Consider the following 20,511-nt stretch of genomic DNA (forward strand, 5'->3'; position numbering starts at 1 on the left):
GATATCAACTATGTGCCAGGTATCTTGCATTTCATTTCATTTAATTCCTGCAATAACTCTTAGGCTATTATTTCATTACCACTATTTTACTGATGAGGGCATAAGGAGGTTAAATAACTTGCCCAAAGTCATATAGTTCAACAGTGCAGAACTGAGATTTCTTTGTCTATGGAGTGCTGGGGCCTCTTATTTAAACTCTGTACCAAATCACCCCAATGAAGAAAGCCGATCCAGTATTTAAAATTGATGACAGATATTTTTATAAAACATAGTAAAAATCTTAGTGTGCTGAGCTCTTGGTCCAGTTAACACTAATTTCTGCCCTTGGCTCCACTCAGGACATAACCGTGGCAGCCAGTGAAGCCTGCCAAGTCACGAAATTCTTACAAAGGCACGGTATTCTAGGAAGGGCAACTTGAGGGGGAATTCCTGAGTGTTTTTTCATCTATATGTCTGTACTCCTTTGATACAAAGGAGCTTTTATTAAACTCCATGGTAGTTTTCCATTTTGCAAAATACTATATTCTTAAATTATTTCACTTTAAACTTTCATTGTGATTATTTTTCATTTAGGATTTATATCATTATAAACTCTGATGATAAAATTATATCCTTATACTGAAAAGTGCATCTGGACATGGCAGAACAGGGTTTTTCAAATCATCATCATCACTAAAATTTTATTACTCTTGGGCTGATTAGCAGAGATCAAAAACAATAAAATACCTACTTGAGAACAGGAGATACAGACAACCCCTCTAACAAAGAGAAGGAATGATAAATATCAAACTAATAATAGAAACAGTGCCTCAAGGGTTTAGAGGAGTAACATATATATCTCGGCCATGTAACTTGAAGAAGCAACAGAAGATGAATTTGACATTGAAAGAAGGTACCTATGGAAGAATAATTTTAAGATAGTTTGGAGGAGGTAGATTATCATGAGGAGGCAAGAAATGTTGGATTTTAGACTGTTGCCTACGGAAAAATTAGTAAAATTTCTTTGGGATATAAGTAAATAATAGAGATATCTACATAAGATTAATTTGGTGGCAGAGTGTACTATAATTTGGAGGAATCTTGAAGGCTGTTTAGTTTAATAGTTGCATCTCAATATGAATTTGTGTAGAAATGGAAAGAAAGGGGCTAATGACCCAATATTTGTAAGGAACATTCAAGTCAATGGGGAAGTCAAAAAGAGATCAGATATTTCTTAACAAAATCAATTATATTTTCCATCTAACTAAGTATGGTTCATCTAATTAATCATCAAAAGTGTGTGAATGTAAAAAGAGTATCTAGGGTTTATTGGACACAAAATATATATATATATATATATTTATATCTCATTTATATGAGAGCTATATTTTAAACATACAATGTGTTGGTCCCAGCTCAATTTAATAAAAAAAGATTAATTTTTTTCCTAGATTAAATGTTAAGTGTGCTTTTTCCCTCTAGACCAAAACTCAATGTTAGAGATACCTCTAATGAAATAGTAAGTCAGTATTTCATTTAAAAGAAAAAATATTTTATAGGACATAATTTATAGTAGCAACATTAGCACAGCATGTTTACTTTATATCTGAGAAAACAGTTGCACTACAATTTAGGGAACACTCTTTCATTCACTTATAAAACCTTCCAGTTCTGGAATAGAATTACTCCTGATTAGTATGCTAAAATGATACACTAGAATTCCCTCTTTAAATATCAGCCAAACTTCAGTAAAAACCATAGGTTTTAATGGCTACTAAAATTTTAACATATTTTAACATTCTCTATTTCTGGGTCTTCTTTCTGTGGTTGGAAGAGCCAAGCACTTTGCCTTCATCTTGCTGACAAAAATCTCCTACATCCCACTATATGTGTAGGAGACCATCCCCTACCATAATGAATGACCGAAAAAGTCACTAGCTATAAGTGCAAAACAAAGATGCCCTAGGCATAAACCCTTAGCATCATTACCTAATTTGGCCATCACAATCATTCAATGAAGTAGGTACTATTACCTCATTTTCAAGTTGAGAAAACTGAGGCATGGAAGTTAACCAACTTCCTAGGGTCATACACACCCCATAGGTAACAGAGTTTGAATGTTAAACCAAAGAGCCCTAGTCCAGTGTCTCTGTTTGTAATCACTACACCATACTGCCTTTGGATTTATAAAATAAAGTCAAATAAATTAATAAAGGTTCTCTTAGCAAAATGAATTCATATAACTTAATGCAAATCTAATCGCACTACAAAATATCTATTTCAACATATTGAAGAAAAAATATCTCAAAAAACTAACAAATACCCATTAGCAATGATACTTTTGAGGCTCCAATAGATATTTCTTCATAAACAAAACATATCCAAACTCCCCAAAATTGTTCATCGTATCAGACCTTCAGAGTCTTGCTGTTTTTGTCCACATAAACACACATGCTAATGAACAAAACTCAACATGTATCCTAAATTCAGAGTAATATCATACAGTAGTAGTCTATTCAAAACTTCGACACCAAGGAGCACAAATTCCTCATCTCTTTTGCAGTCTCTGTACACATCCACCACTAGCCCCAGGATAAGGATTTTTAGTCTTTTTTAAATTACCATAATATGACTGGAAAGCCTCCCTCTAGCCCTGACACATAACATCTGTTTCAGTCATTTTGTTTTTCAGACATGGTTTTTATGAGACAAAATAGTATATTTCACTGAAAGTGTCCATAATTCAGGGGTTTATAATTGTGACTGGCAATTTGCTTTCTAAAGTTTAACATATTTAGCAATGAATCCTCACAAGCAAATCGTATTTTTAGTGTGATACTTTTCATATCTAACTGTAAAGAACCTTCTCCAACCTAGTCATTTATGGGGCATGTTTTACAAAAGGCATCACAGAAACTGTAGTTTTATTCCCAATTCTGTAATTAACTAGCTAAGTTAACTTGAACAAGTTTATTCAGTTTCTCTGAAACTCAGTTTTCTATTTACAAGTCCTATAACTTTCCTAAGGTGTTATAACTTAAAAAAAAAGAAAAAAGAAAGAGAAAAATCAGAGGCTGTCTTTGATTACAAGTTTCAGCTGCCATTTAGGAAAAATCATTATCCCAAGTGCATCCTGAGGAAATATGGTCTCATCTATTTGCATGTAATGATAGTATGTTCCACAGATAATGCTTTAAAAAGAAAAACAGAAAAGATATATTCAGTGTTTAAGAAAATAAGAGGGTGCTGCACTAACCAGGTGCCTTGCTAATATTTTTATGGCCCTGAAACTTGTGAAAATTCCTTCCCGAAATAGGTAACAAAATTTATTCTGACATCTGAGTCACAGCTTGAGAGACAGAGTGGGAGAGCAATGCCTAAGTTAATTTAATATTTGGAATCAAAGCACTGTTTTACTTCTAACATAATGAAACTACAGAGCGACATATATTCACTATTACATAAGTCAGATTTTCTAACATTTCAGGACCTATCTTATTATTTAATAAAAGAGAAACCTCTGCACTCATCTTCCACAAAGTGTATCTCACCAGACTAATTTTACTCAATTTTAATGAGCACTGAATGGGGGAGAAACCTTTTTGCGATTAAAAAAAAGGGGAAGGGGCTACATTGAGTATAATTAAACAGGTTTCCTTACAATAAGATCTCTTAGTATTTTAATATGCTAATATGATTTATGAAAGCCAACTTGGTTGGCTCTGAATTCACCTGCATCTTCCAGCATGTCCAGAGATGGGTATTATCAGAATCCTTACCTTGGCTTACTACAAACCTGTCTTTGAACACAGCTGATAGATAATGTTAACCTTCCCAGGTTTCTGATATGCTTTTCTTTTCTTCTTCTGAACTGCAGTGGAACAGAATGCTCACAGCAAAACCAGGAGCAGTCCAGGTACTCCCTGGTACCAGCCTCTATTGGACTTACAGTTATTGTTATGCTCCTGCTCTGAGCCTGAGGCTAAGTCCACCCTCCTCTTTAACCGGTGTACCTCCTCTTGTAAAAGCCTTAACTTTAGCAGAGGCTGTGAAATAACTGGACTGTGAGTCTAAATGCCAACTCTGTTGATAGCATGGTAGTTAGAAGGCTGTGAGCAGGCTAAGGAGTCAAAGAAATCCTCATCTAGAAGCCACTGTTGGTGAGGAGGTGCACAAAAGCAACACAAGGCCAAACAAGTGCATTTCAAGATTTAAATTACTTAAGAATCACTTGGAGACCACACCAAAGAGAGATTGATTCAGTAGGCCTGGAGTGGGGCTCGAGAGTTTGGATTTCCAAAGCTCCCACTTGATGGTAATACTGGTCCATGGTGCCCTTCTTAAATCTCCAGGGATTAGAATAAGTAGCGATCGATAGCAATTGAAATCTATCTAGCAAATGAAGGCAATTAACTTGTACCCAGGTGAGGCCATTTCAAATTTATATCCAGCCATTGGTGTAGTGTTTAAATTTGTTGCTGATTTTTTTCAAGGAAGAGATTTTTATTTTATATTTTAAGTAAAATCTACCCCCAACATGAGACTCAAACTCATGACCCCAAGATCGAGTCACACGTACTCTTGACTGAGTACAGCCAGGTGCCCCTGTTGCTGATATTTTAATAAATAATGGATTTTTTAAAGTAAGCATTATTGGGATGCCTGAGTGGCTCAGTCAGTTAAGCGTCCGGCTATGGCTCAGGTCATGATCACGATTCGTGAGTTCGAGCCCCTCATCTGGCTCTGTGATGACAGCTCGGAGCCTGGGGCCTGCTTCGGATTCTGTGTCTCATTCTCTCTCTGCCCTTCCCCCACTTGCACTCTGTCTCTCAAAAATAAATAAAAATGTAAAAAACAATTTTTTTCTAAGTAAGCATTATTACATAACAGTACCATAAACTATTTTTTCAAATGGGCACAACACTATAAAAGATTCAATTCTAAAAGTAAATATTAGATCCGCATTTTTAAGGTGAGACAAAAAAAAAAAAAAGATGTTGAAAAACACACTCCTGCAAGTATGGTGAAATTCTTTGCCTGTTTCTACATTACTAATTGAAATTAAAAGACAAACCTTATCTAAGACTTATAGATGACTTTCTGGATGCAATTTAATTAATTTGAAAGCATTTAACTGGATCAATACTATGTGTTAAGTTCTATGGACATAATGGAGATGCTGATCATTGTGTATCTGAGGACACCAGATTCATTCTTTTCTGTGTTCACAGTTAGCTGAAGCTTTCAGTCAAGTCTCCTGTGTGTATAGCATTGACAAGGACACTCATACTCAAGATTTACCACCACACTACTGACCTCTCTATCATCTAAAATCTTAATCAGGAAAGTGTGCTTCCATCAACCCAATACTCCTAATCCTCCAGTAAGTCTATATATAACTGTATAAGCAAGTATATGCTTTTCTTTCCAGTGCTTTCAAAGAAGTTATTCTGACCAGGAAGTGCTCGAATGATGGCTAAATTATGAAGAACAATATGAGTTTTTTCCCCAAAATTATTATTTTTCAGCCCTAATAAAGTAACTATGAATACTTATTACACTAATATATAAATATATATTCTAACTAGTTTAAGAACCACCACTTATATTCTGTAATTATGTAAGCACTGCATAAAGTCAGCCAGTAATTATTTAATCAGTTACAAAGGAAAAATAATGCATGACAAAGAAATCCTCCTGCTGTGCCCACGGTGAAGACTATTCAACCTGAGCAGTGGTTGCCTTGTGATCCTTGTATTTTAAATGCCTGAAATATAGTGTGCCCAGAAGACATGTGTTAAAGGAAGGGAAGAAGGGAGCCAATGGTTTGTACACCTTGTTTTAATATTTGTTGTGCATTTTAGATAGTTAGACTAAAAGGACTGTGCGTCCAAATCAATTTACACTGATCTACCCATTAAAAATTCAAAATGTTTTAGAAATAGCATTATGAGGCATGTCTGCAATTTTACAAATGCATTACTTTTATAAATTATCCATGTAATATACAATCTATTCTCATTGCAAAAATTGTCAAAATTACCCAAAAATCTAGAGGTCCTATAGACCACCATCCCCAAACTTGGCCCTCCTCACAGGAAACGCTATGATCAATTGTGTCTCTCTTTCCAGACCCTCTTGTCCATTATAGGAACCACTAGGCCCATGTGGCTATTCAGTACTTGAAATGTGGCTAATGCAATTGAAGAACAGAATTTTTATTTTTTACATTTTTACTCATTTAAATATAAATAGGCTTTTGTGCCTAGTGGCTACAATACTAGACAGCAAAATTCTAGATCTCCATGTGATGTCATGAAAGTTATGTGCCTAGAGGAACATATACTTCTGTTTTCTGAGGCTTTTGTTTTTAAACACAGTGTCATACTTAATGATCATTCTGATCATTCAGCAACTTGTTTTCATTCAACAAAGATCTCCCTTGTTATCTTTAGCTGAGACACAGTATTACACAGAATGGTCATTTCTCAGCTCTGTTAGCCATGTCCCTATTGATGAGCCTTCAGGTGTCCAGATGTTCACTGTTACGTACAAACAACAGCCTTACAACCTCCTCACTGGGCACACATCCCAAGAATTTTTTTTTACAATAGATACACAGAAGCAGGATTCTTAAATGATAAGGTATAAGCATTTTTCATTTTAATAGAAACTGCCAAATTGTTCTTCAAAGTGGCTGATTCAATTTACACTCCCACCAACAGTGTTTGAGTTCCCACATTTTTTTCTCAAACAGCCTTCTACTGCCATCAATTTCCCTGCACTAGCTGTCAAAGTCTTTTTTTTTCCTCCCTCAAGAATATCTTTTATTTTTGTAGGGTGGAAGAAATTAAGCAGTGTGCATCAGTGGCTACCATTAAAATTCACAGAAGTGGGAAAATATATTTCACTTTACTTCCAAGTCAGTGTTCAATTTTTGCTCTTTAACAATTTTAGTTGACCAAGCATTTCCCTGGAGTGCCTCTAATATGACAATATCTACACATTATGGAGGGCTTTTTCAAAGGAAAAAGCATTAACTTTCTTTTTTCAGTAATGTTCTGGCACTACTCAGTGAAATACGTTTTAAATTGCTTTTCCTGTAATAAAGATAGATTGTGTTGAGAATTTATCCTTCTTGCCTAGTCCCTGTTTTATACATCAGCATAGAATTTTCCAATGCATGACCAAGACTCTATACTGCATCATGGCATTTTTTTCCTTGAGCAAAATTAATGGTCTAGATAAGGACCATTGTCAATTCACTGGATCCTGGTCTGACAATAGTATCAGTGCAGCAACCTCAGATAAACATTTTTGTGTGACTGAAAGAGCCCTTGACTAGGAGTCCAGTTCCAGTCTACTACTACCTGTTCTAAGGCCTGAGGCAAGTCCTCTACTCTCTAGGTCTCGATTTCCTTAACTGAATATGATGGTGATGAAACAGATGACCACAGTGGTCCCCTTCACTGGTGAAATGTACTGCTCCTAAGAACACATCACCCCTCATATTTACAGGTAAATATTACTTGTAAAAATTACGGTAGTTGCTGAAAAAACAGGAAGAAGTCATCAGGAGTGGTTTTATGTAAAATCAGTAAACACTTATTAATATGTGAGGCCAAGTACATGTGCTGTGTAAGCGCACATAATATTTATGCTTTTCTACCTATCTGGAATGTTCATTGCAATCCCATCCTACTCATTCTCCAAAAGTATTGGCCACCTGCTTAGGAAAGATCTGGGAATCATAAGAGACAACTTGCAGAAATGTTTTAAAGCCTTATCTTCAAAAGACAGAACAGAAGATTTATAAAAATTAGAGGTTTTCATTCTAATCCCTGGCAAACTCTTGAATAAATTATTCAAGCAATTAACCACGAACCTTCTATGATGTAGGCAACAATATACAGGATTCAAATTAGGTTATTTAAAATTTGTATCATTTCCTTTCTGGAGACAGCGACTGTGCTAATAGATAATGGAATGAGTATCTTGTGTCATATTGGATGGAATGGAATGGAATAGATAATGGAATGAGTATCTTGTGTCATATTTTACCTGGTTTTCATAACGACATTTGACAAGATTTTTCAGATTATACTTGCGGGCACAAGGGAGCCAAGTGGGCTAGATGGATGGATAAGTGGTTCATAAAAACTTGGGCAATTGTCCTAAAAAAATGTGGAGTAACAGTGTCCACATAATCCCAAAAGGCAGTCACTACCATCATATGCAGAGTTATAAGCATTTTAAGATACAGACTTTACGATATGTATTTAATGTTTACCATATCTGACTCTAACACAAAATTGGCAGGATGGCTAAAGTGGTAGGTTAGTAGTTTCCCAAACCAAACTGATCATTACAATTTTCTAGGGGAAATGTTAAAACAGAACTCAGAACCCCACAAATACTGAATTAGAACCAGCAGAGTTAGGTCCAGGAAACCTTTTCTAGCGAGTCTCATGATCAGTCACGATTGAAAGCCACAGTCCTAGATGATAAAATCAAACCCCAAGAACAAATCTGCTTTAAAAGGTAAATATTTTTTTAAAAGAAAATAAAAAAGAAAATCTTCAGAGCGTAGAAGAGCAGATCAGATTTAACAACATTAAAATGAATTTAGAAAAATGCAAAATCCCGTAGCTCAAATGAAATGTTAACAGCAATTCAGATTTATGGCTATTAATCTTATAGCTCTAACAGAATCAATGGAAAGAGATAACAGAAGCAACAGAAAACAGTAATGTCATCAAAAGCTGCATTTGCAGAAGCAGATTATGTAGAGTGCAATGGTCAGGGCTGTAGCCTGTGCATTTGTGGCATATGCATGGGCAGTGCCCAATCCCAGAGGGAGACATTCACAAATTCCCATGTAAGTGGTAAGATCGTACTGCGTTCTGACCAAACTGGGAAATTGTTGTCAATCTTGGGGGCCACTTTTTAAATGAATGTTTACTTTTTTGATAACATATACCCTAAATTTACATTAAATACAAAAATGATAAATGTACACCTTGATTTTTTAACGTGGACATACATATGTAGGTAACATCCAAATAAAGATATAGAATATGTTTTTCTCAGTCAATACTCCTCCCAGAGGTAACCACTATTTTGATCTCTCACCATAAATTTGTTTTGCCTGTTCCTGAACATCATACAAACAGAAACAGACAGTATATACTATTTTGCATCTGGATTCTTTCATTTAACCTAATGACTGAGAAAATATTCTCACCTTGTCTGTAACATTAATCTCTTTCATTGTTCTGAAGTATGCCCCTGTTTGAATACACTGCAATTTGTATATCCTTTCTACCAGTGATGGACATTTAATATGTTTCCAATTTGCACGGTTATGAATCAAGCTGGAATGAATATTCTTGCTTATATATTTTATTGGACATAAGCCCTCATTTTGTTGAGTATATGCCCAGGGGTGGATAGATGCATCATAGGCAAGTGTATGTTTAGCCTACAGTAGATAATGCCAAATAGTTTCCAAGGTGATCTTTCCAATTTAAACTCCTATCAGCACTGTGTGAGAAGAGATACTCCATATCCTTGCCCACACTTGGTATTTTCAGTTCTTTTAATTTTAGCCACTGTGATGAAGGTATAGTAACATCTTATTATGATTTTAACTGCATTTTGCAAGTGAATAATGATGATGACTATTTTTCCATATGGGTTGGCAGTGGCATTGTAAATGTTTAACAGCAACCTTCTGGGGAAAAATAGACACGTAAAATTTATTATAAATTTTACTATACCAAGTATATCTAACACATAATTTACAAACAATAAAAACTACACAATAGCCTTTAATTTTGAATTCTATAAAGCCAATTGATTCCCACAGAATGCATTCATTGGTTTTTTGCTGAACTCTTGTATATATAACCAAACTGAGGTTGCAATTGACAAGAGTGTAGTTCTTACATGACTGTGGGTTGATAATTTGGTTTACATTAACAAGTAAGACAAAAGTGAAGCAACAAAGACGTATATTTGATTTCACTCATTTGTCAGTGACTAGGGTCAATTCTTTGCTGCATCAGATCATGGTTTTAAAATTCCATAGGAAAGTTCCCTCACTTTTTTGTGTGTTCTAATACAATGGCTGCAAACATAGCACACTTAATTTTAATCTGTATTATTAACATTTCTCTGTACTACTTTCTTAAGTCTAGACTGTCAGCAAAACAATCAACCCCTGATTTGTAGCACTTGCTGATTTCCTTGATATAAATACCTTCATAGTCAATTTCAGGCGATCAACATGACATCACTGAACAGAGTTGGGAAGAGAAGTACAGTAACTCACAAATATGTGCTGTTTCCATCATACAGATACAGCAGACGAATAGGCTTAAGAGCACAGATAATGATAAAATGTAGTAAAATAAATAGGAGTGATAACTTCTGAGTATGTATTACCTGTTTTTGATATAATTTATGTATTTATCTTTTTAATTTTTTTAAATGTTTATTTATTTTTGACAGAGAGAGAGAGAGACAGAGCACAAGTGGGGGAGGAGCAGAGAGAGAGAGGGAGACAAAGAATCTGAAGCAGGCTCCAGGCTCTGAGCTGTCAGCACAGAGCCTGACGCAGGGCCTGAACTCACAAATTGCAAGATCATGACCTGAGCCGAAGTCGGACGCTTAACCAACTGAGCCACCCAGGAACCCCAGATATAATTTACTTTATTGGAAGTTTATGTACATTAATTTTATTTTTTTTTAATTTTTTTTTCAACGTTTATTTATTTTGGGGACAGAGAGAGACAGAGCATGAACAGGGGAGGGGCAGAGAGAGAGGGAGACACAGAATCGGAAACAGGCTCCAGGCTCTGAGCCATCAGCCCAGAGCCCGACGCGGGGCTCGAACTCCCGGACCGCGAGATCGTGACCTGGCTGAAGTCGGACGCTTAACCGACTGCGCCACCCAGGCGCCCCTATGTACATTAATTTTAAACAATGATGTATGTAACAATTAGCTCACCAAATTTATGAATATTTAAAAATTAGTGCTTATGAGCCAGTATAGGCAGACCCTGGAACGCTAATGTTGTATATCCTTTCATTTGAAATGCCTGTTTATTTGTGATTTTTCTAAATTTGGGTTGTACCATTGATTTCTAAAGTTCTCTATAATGTCGAGATATGAGGCCTTTATCAGATATATATTGCTAATATCATTCTTAAGCCTAAGTCCCACTTTTTAAGAGAGAACTTGACAAACCCAGTATTTTGTTTGCTTAAACAAGCCATGAAAGGGGATACAAACATCTACAGATTATTATGAGCCTCTGGATTCAAGCCATATACTAGATATGGGAAAACTTTAGAGAAGGTTCATCATTAATTTATGGCATGTTTCAATATTTCACAAGCACATAAATGACCTACTGTAGTGATCACCAGCCATCCCACCCAGAGCTGGAGCACCTACAAGTACAGAATCATATTGTCTTCAGATTGTAGAGGAATTCAAAGACCCACTATTGCTTTGTCCCTTCCACCTCACCATTCTATGTTGGATATGTACCCCAATTAGCATCCTCTCCACCAAAGCGCTACAATCTATGCATTCATTTAAGAAATGGTAAAGTATAAGCAATTTTATTCTAATAATCCTTGAGGCATTTGTGACAATGTATATAGAGATATGTGGTAATTAAAACCAAGAAGAAAAGACAATGAATTTAAATTCAACTTATGTGATGTAAGGTGATGACCCAACATCTCCTTTTTGTTCCATGGGTTTATACTGGGCCCCTGAACACCATGCAAGTCTTCTAATTCTTTGGGTTTCCCTAGTCCTACTTTTCTTCCTTCCCCAACTTTGCTTTGTTTTACTGTCTTTTCTAAACTATGTTAACACCTAGATGACAATACAAATGTGTTAATGCATAACCCCATCCAAAGGAATACAATTCATACTAACCAGGAGCTGCTAGAAACAGTGCCCAAACCCATTTAATAAACTATAATGAGGAGAAACTCAGACACCAGAGTGAGCCTAATTTTGGTAAAGTTCAATCTACACAATGGTGGCTCTCAAACGTAACTGCATCTGGAGAGTTTTAGAAATTTCAGGGTCCATGTCGTGTCCCAAACCAAATAAATGAGATTCTCTGAGGTTGGGACCCAGTGTCAGCATTTCTTAAAAGTGGAGGTGATTTCAATGTGCTGCCAAGTTTGAGAATAACCCCAGGTTGAGAAATATCGGTATAAAACAGAACCTGCATCTGTAAATTAAGGTCATTCATTCCTCCCTGTCCTAAGTAAAAGAACACATCTGCGTTCCACCTCTGTGATGAAGCACTACCTACTAATCAGAGATATCCTAGATCATCTTTTTCTTCCCTGGGCTACATAATCTTAGCTCTTATGTCTTCTCTGTCTTAAGTTTTCCTTGTTCAGGCTCCTATACCAGTTTTCAATTCACTGTCATGTTCTAACATAAAAATCCATTTTTTATGAAAGCACAAATATAAATTTCTGACTAAATTGGAGCAAGTTGTAATTCATATATATGTATTTACAAAATACATTTTAATATGTGGCCACATTTAATTGGCCTGGAAGCATTTAAAACTTTTTCTTGGTATTCCATGTTATAAATCAAAAAGTGCCAAACAACTCATTTGAGCTCACAAAGGAGCTAACCTAGGACTGAAACAGAATTTATCCACCTCAGAGATCAGTAACAGCAAATCAGGGAAGAAAATAGGATTTCCCACCAACAACTCACAGCTCTCTGGGAGAACAAGGAAGTGCATGTCTATGATGCCCAGCAGCAACTTCCAAAATTAAAAAATTTACAACACTTTGAAAAGGGATCGTGCTTTAACATTTACACTTGTAAATCAAAGTCTTGGATTCAGAACCAAAGATTAAAGTCAGTACAAATGATATTCTAAATGTGCAGAAGGAGGCTCCAAATCCTCTTAGTTCTTTCTGACTAAAAGAAAAGTAGAGAGTAAAAAGTAAAGAGTAAAAGTCTACAGGTCCTGACAGGGATATAACAAAAGGCATGGCACAGAATGGGTTGAAACATGCATTTCTAAAATCTGTAGGGTAGTAAACCAGGTGTCACCTTTTTTCATTTGTTAGGCTAATTAGTTTCATTTATTAGGCTAATTAATATCTTATATTTGGGTTATTATTAATATGGCAACTAAGCAGTATTTGGGGGGAGTCTGCTTCAAGAACAAATATTTTACAATCTTAATCACTGAAAGTTTAAACAATACACCAATTCTATTTTTCTAGCACTAAATTAATGTTTTAAACTAAACCTACTTTGAAACGGACACCACATTTCGAAAAACCTTATTAAGCACAAACACATTCTGGTCTTAAACACTGGCATGGTATTTCCAGTTTGCAATACCAGGTGTAAATACACAAGTTTGTAACTAAAGCCCATTCTCTCATTTCATAAGCACAAAAGGAAGTGCATCTGAGAACCTAGGGTTCAGGAGATGGAAAGACTGCTTATAATTTCACTATTCAAATATATTTAGTTTTCATTTGTGATGACAGCAAATTTCTCCTACTGAAAACTCCTACTAGAAAAATATTCCTAACAATGAGCACTTCATTCACTGATTCACTCATTCATTCATTCAGCAAGCATTTATTGAGTACCTACTAATTTCCAGGTTAGGATTACGTGTGAATGGACGGGATCACTGACCTCGCCTAGTCTCTAGAAGGGAATCTGACTCAGTATGTTTAGGCCATGGATGGCGAGCTACTGAAATGCCCTTTCACTTTCTTGGTGTTTTTTTTTTTTTAAGAGAATGAGAAGGAGGAAATTGCTGCTGTTGTCCGTGCTCAGTAGATAGACAGGTGGTTGTTTTAAGAACCAGCTTTAAGCCTACCTGGGTGGCTCAGTCAGTTAAGTGTCTGGCTCTTGACTTAGGCTCAGGTCATGATCTCAAAGTTTGTGAGTTCAAGCCCCACAGTGGGCTGTGCGCTGCTGGCACAGAGCCTCCTTGGGATTCTTTCGCTCTCCTTCTCACTCTGCCCATACTCCACTCATGTGCTGTTTCTCTCTCTCTCAAAATAAATAAATACACTTTAAAAAATTAAAAAAAAAAAAAGAACCAGCTTTAGACACAATAGTTTGTAATAGCATTTATGGGAAAATTGTCAACATAACTAACTTGTACACGTGTTTTCTTCTTAAAATTTGATGTGGAATTTCCGATGAAGGTTTTTTGGGTTTTTGTTTGTTTGTTTGTTTGTTTTTTAGTGTTATGTACTTAATAAAGGGTAGTGCCACATTTTTGCAGTTTATATTCTAGCCTTCTGCTCTGTGGAGTAAAATGTGGGTTTGCTTGTGATGCAACTCCTGTGTTTGTTGCCAATGACAACCGCTGTTTTCTTGATTAGGTTTCATGTGGTTGGTCAGGTTATGTCATGAGAATTACATTAAGGAGAAGCACTACAGGTTTGTCGAGTGCCAGCTCTGAGCAGTAAGAATGGTGGGAGCATGGCATTTGGAGTTGGCAGTGTTTCTTTTGGCCAGAGATTAGAAATGCAGACTCCTGGCACTCTACATATGCCCTTCCTCATCAATTGGCTCCCCTCTCCACTCCCCTGGCATCTGTTTTCTAGCCTCCGGAAAAATACACATGTGCAAAGCACCATCAACCAATTCTCGTTTGCAGTTCTTCACATTTTTGTGGTTTCAAGAAACCTTGAACTGCAATCTCCTTCTGTCAGGATATGTATCTGAGAACAACCTAAATCAACTGTAATTTTCAACAGATTCTGAACTGGGATTTGGAAAGGTAAGGTAGTTATTGAATTGAATTATAATAAATTCAGGCCTCGGTCCAACTGCTTCCAGCTCTTCTCCCTCTGCGGGTTAACAAGTGTTTCCAAAGCTGTAGGGCATTAAGAATCCTGAAGCAGCTAATTAACAGTGCTGAGCCACATCATGTGTAGCTTTTGGGTTTCAGGCAGCTGTAAAACCTCAGCTTCCTCAGGCTATCCGAATGTTGAGAGGGAGCTCTTAGAATTGTATTTTGACATTCTGCCCCCTGCCTGTGGCTGAAAATAACCTTTCAATAGGCACTTTAGGCCAGGATAGTACTCTGGGCATAAAAAAGCCTCATTGCCATGACTATGAAAAAGTAAACGAACATTTCCTCATGTCCAGACTGTGACTCACAACTGGCTTGTTAATGGACAAAGGAGGCCTGAGGCATTCTCTTGACACATCATCCAACCAAATAAAATATGGCAATGGTGAGATGTTGAGTTTCATAGCTTTGGATCAGTTATCTTCTAAAAGACAGATAACGCCTAGATGAAGGAGGTTCCTGATAGCCATTTTGAACGTTTTCTATTTTATACCTATTAAAAGATTTCATCAAGGGAAATAGAGGACCAACCTACTACACCCACAGGTAAAAAAAACAAAATCAGTAATGAAAGGAGTACCATTTTCCAAAAACCTTGGACATGATGAGATGAAGCTGTTTTACCTTGTATATATGTGGCTATAAGTTGTGTGCTTTATTAATAAAAGAGCCTGTCACACTGACAAAGAAAAGCCTTATCTCTTGCCTCCAGCCTATAGTCCATCCTCCATAGTGCTATCAAAAATGTCTTTCTGAAACATCTCATTCTCCTACTTGAATAACCTTGATTTCTTTTTTCTCTGTTTCATGGTAAATAATATGCACATTTCTTATGGTCCTTAAAGGCTTTCCCTACCAGACTCACATCTTTTCAGCTTCATCTCAGGGTACCAGGAAGGGTACTGTGGACTCAAAATGCTGTAGCCATAAAAATTTACCAAACATGCCATGTTCTTTCAGGTCTGGTACCCCACCCACATAATTGCTGGCTGAATTCTTTGCTCCTTTAACAGTATGACTTAAATGTCACCTCTCTGAAATCCTTCCTTCTCCTACCAGAAAGTAGGAATCACATCCCTCATCACCTCCATTTACTCCTTTATAACCTACATTACAAGGACAGGGTCTGGGGCATACCTTTTTTTTTTTTTTTTTTTTTTTTTTTGGTTAGTAGGCTGTATAGCCAACATAAGGCTTGAACTCATAATCCTGAGATCAAGAGGTGCATGCTGTACTGAGCCAGCCAGGCGTGGGGCTTACCAATTTATACTCCATATTTATATTGTCCCTAGGATATATATGGAAGGTGCTAAGTGGCTTGTTGAAGAGAGAGATAGGTAAGTAGAAACATGACTGAAATTAAGTCACAGAACTAGACCATACCTAAACGTTCTTTTAATTCCATAACTTACTTTATACAATTTATTTTTAATGAGGAGGGTTTGAAGTGATTCCTAGGAAATATATCAGTTAGCAACTGACATTAATATTCAGTGACAATTGAAATTACAAGTGAAATTACAACATGAGATTCACTCTGGCATATAGTGTCTCTCTTTCATCAAGAGACTTTACTACAAAGGATGGAAGCTCCATAGCCTGAAATATAAAAGCTGGGACTATAAGCAGCTAAAATTCAGTGTGATGGTTCAACAGTTAGAGGCACATCTTAAAAATGCATATCTGGGGCACCTGGATGGCTCAGTTGGTTAAGTGTCTGCCACTTGATTTCAGCTCAGGGTATGATCTCACACTTGTGAGATCGAGCCCGGAGTTGGGCTCCACACTGAGCATGGAGCCTGCTTAGGATTCTCTCTGTCCCTCTGCACCTCTCCCCTGGTCACTCACTTTCTCTGTCTCTCTCTCTCTCTCTGAAATAAATAAATATTTTAAAAATGCATATCTAGGGGCACCTGGATGTCTCAGTCGGTTGAGCTTCCAACTTCGGCTCAGGTCATGATCTCACGATCTGTGAGTTCGAGCCCCGTGTCGGGCTCTCTGCTGACAGCTCAGAGCCTGGAGACTGCTTTGGATTCTGCGTCTCCCTCTATCTCTGGCCCTCCCCCATTCATGCTCTGTCTCTCTCTGTCTCAAAAGCAAATAAACCTTAAAAAAAATTTAAAAATGCATATCTAAAGCCAAAAGCTATGAATGATGCTAATATATACTGAATGCCATAATTCAGATATTTAATTATCTATAATGTTAAAAATAGGCTGAAGTAAGAGTATAATAGGAGTAAGGTAAATCATAATACTTGTTTAAAATAACAAAGTATGTGTAAAATCCAATGTCCTCAGCAACAGAAAAATGGGCAAATAAGTTCTAGCACGGTACATCCATAAAATGGTTATTATGGAGGAGTTAAAAGTTCTATCTTTGAAGAACATTTAATGATTTGCTAAAAATGTTCACGGTATAATGTTCCTTTCAAGAGGGAGGAAAGACAGGGTTTGAAAAAATCTAATCAAAGACTATTTGCAGCACGGTTAGTGGCTTCTTCACAGATCTTGGTACAGTGGCAGGACTTGGGCACCAGAAGCTCAGCCCAGTAATAAAGGCTTAACTCTGAGATGGGAAAGCCACTCTGAAGGGAACACAGTGATTACTTGAATTTACTGCCAGAGATGAATCTTTGGGTTGTGGAGAGAGCAGAGAGCTGTAAGTAAAGAGATGTTGGGAAAAAAAAAAAAAAGTGGGGAGTGCCTGACCAGCTCAGTGGGTAGAGCATGCAACTCTTGATCTTGGGGTTGTGAGTTCAAGCCCCCTGTTGGGTGGAGATATTACTTAAAAATAAAATCTTAAAAACAGAGAGAGAGAGACATGTTGAATATAACTTTGTACAATATTAGGAACAAAGGGAGAAAGTTAAATGTCAGTGGAGGAGATGCAAAGTAGAAGCATGGTCCCTGGGTAGGAACAGGACCTGATGAACCTTGGGGAGTGCAGGGGGCTGCTGGGCCTTTTGGAGGAGCAGTGGTTCCAATAAAGGGGGCTTATTCTTTTGAAACACCTTTGGGAACTCCCAGAAATAATTAGTTGGATTGCATAGAAAAACTACCTCAGCAAATGTGGGCTAAAGCTAATGAAATTTACATTATTAAAATTAACATAATCTCATTTGTTGTCACAGGCTGGTAAGGTCTGGCAATTTTTTTAGGGTAAAGATTCTTCTTAAAAATTGGAGGTGCCCAGCTGGCTCCCTCAGTAGAGCATGCAACTCTTGATCTCAGGGCTGTAAGCAGGAGCTCCTATTGGGCATAGCCATTACTTAAAAATAAAATCTTAAAAAACAATCATTATATAGGTATAGGAGAAGATTCATAATGCTCATTTATCAAGTTTGTTGTAAGTAGTGATGTAGGTTTTGTAAAAATAAAATAAAGAAGAAAAAGCAACAAAACAAAATCCAAAATAAACCAGTGTAATTTTAGACCTCTCTGACCTTAAGGGTAAAAATACTGTCCCAAAGGAGACAATCAGTTCACTGTTCTCTGAGTGTGTTGAGGGATTGCCTGAAGCAGCAAGCCACACTGTTAATAGAAACAGGGATGTTGATGACTAGAAATATTTCATGAGGGAAAGGGCTCCAAAATGGGGAAGCCAAACCTAAAGAACATACTGAGTGTGGATATACCAGTTGTTCCAAATAGTGAAGGTCATTTCAAGGAAGAAAAATTGGTAGAAATCTCTTACTCAGAATTAAGAGCCAAAGGTGGGCAGTGCAAAGAAGCAGACAAACAACTCCTTATAAAGACTGGTTTCTAAATGACTGGAGCCGTCTCATGACACATCAGGCTTCCTTGAAAGGCAGTATGTGTTAGGTCATTTTATGTTCCCAGGAAAAAGCTATCAGATGCCTGATCATGGCAGTCTCTGTGTCAGATAAGTGATTAGACTTAATGATGTCTGTGTTCCTTCCAGTGCTAAGAGTCAAGATTCTCTGGGTTTTGTTTCCTGAAAAAACTATTGCTTGGAATTATTGCAATTTTCTTTGGCTCTTTTTTTTTTAATGTTTTGCATTTTATTTTTGAGAGACAGAGAGTGAGTGGGACAGAGGCAGACAAAGAGAGGGACCCAGAATCCAAAGCAGGCTCCAGGCTCCAAGCTGTCGGCACAGAGCCTGGCATGGGTCTCGAACCCACAAACCGTGAGATCATGAACTGAGCTGAAGTTGAACATTTAACCAACTGAACCACCCAGGCATCCCTTCTTTGGCTCATTTGAAGTCACACTACGTGTTTAATTGTATTTAAAATACAGTGGTATTTTAAACTTTATACAGGTATAAGCGTATTCCTCATGGGAGTACAAAATATGCCCCAAATGGATATAAGCGATATTTTAAAATTGAAATCCTTTGGTTTCGTGAGCGTTTTGGACCCTGTGGCCTGGTCATTCAGTATTCTGCAAAACAGGAGTTCGGGGTCAGCATCCTTGTAGGAGCAGAATCAGATCTAGGTAAAATGTTACCCAGAACCAAAGTTATATTGTTCTGAGCTCAGAGGACAGAGCTGCAGCCCTGAAAACAGCTGTGCATCTTGTGAGCTAATGGGATTATTCCATTTAGTGTGATCAATGGAAATTAAAAGGCAGAGGCAGGAAGAGTTCTTTATGTATTTTCTTTTTCACTCAGTGGGAATACCACTGGAGGGGGTCTGGGAGGGAGGAACTGAGTCATCATTTCTGTCTACTTTATGCCAGACCTGGATGTGGACACACAGGGTATCATGCACCCTCATGAGAGGCATGCAGGCATGGGCTCTCCGTGCTGTAGACAAGGACACAGGGGTTTACAGGCAGTGGCAGTTGAGCCAAATGTAGAGCCTGTATTAAAATACAGCTGCGCTGAATCAAAGCATATAATCTTTCAAATGACTAAAGACAAAATAATGATAATAATGCTAATGAATATTTTAAAATTGTATATTTCAAGTATTGTAGAAAGAAGCCACCTCACTGAATTTTGGAATGGTTAAAGTGGCCCCAAATTAAGATTAAAATAGAAAGAGTCAAGACCAAATGCATGACTTTACCCATTTCAAAACACTCTGGACTATGTGAGAAAATAAAGCCATAAAAAAAACAGCCCTCCAAGATTGAAAATAAGAGCAGATAAGCAATTTCCCACTAAAGAAAGAGGGCTACAAAATCATTGTAGAGTGTATGGAAATTTCAAAGGGTAGTGACAATGTCCTCTGATGCCCAAAGTGAATAACAGGATGTGTGAGTAAAGCTGCTGACCTATGACCAACTATCTCACCTCAGAACCCAGGAGCCGCTGACGTTACTTTTCATTTTCTTTCTCTTTCCTCTTCCTCTCTTTGTCCTGGTTTTTCATTCCACCCTCTGCCTCGATTCCGTTTCCTCCTCTTCCATACTCTGTCCTCTTATCATCCTCCTTTGTCTTTCCTTTTATTACCCTACTATGAATGGCAAATAATTGAAAACTTGTTGTATGTCATGAAAAACTTCTGTTCACTACTACTCTTCATGTTCAACCCAGGTAGGTGCAATCTGTTTTCTTTCTCTGATAATAGTTTTGCTTTCCACCCTAACCCTCACCCCTGCCACAATGCATGCATGTTATGGGGACAAGGGGGCAAAAGTATGATGTCAATACTCTTTGTGAGAAAGAAAA

The sequence above is a fragment of the Lynx canadensis genome, chromosome A1, assembly GCF_007474595.2.
Source record: "Lynx canadensis isolate LIC74 chromosome A1, mLynCan4.pri.v2, whole genome shotgun sequence".
NCBI lineage: Eukaryota > Metazoa > Chordata > Mammalia > Carnivora > Felidae > Lynx > Lynx canadensis.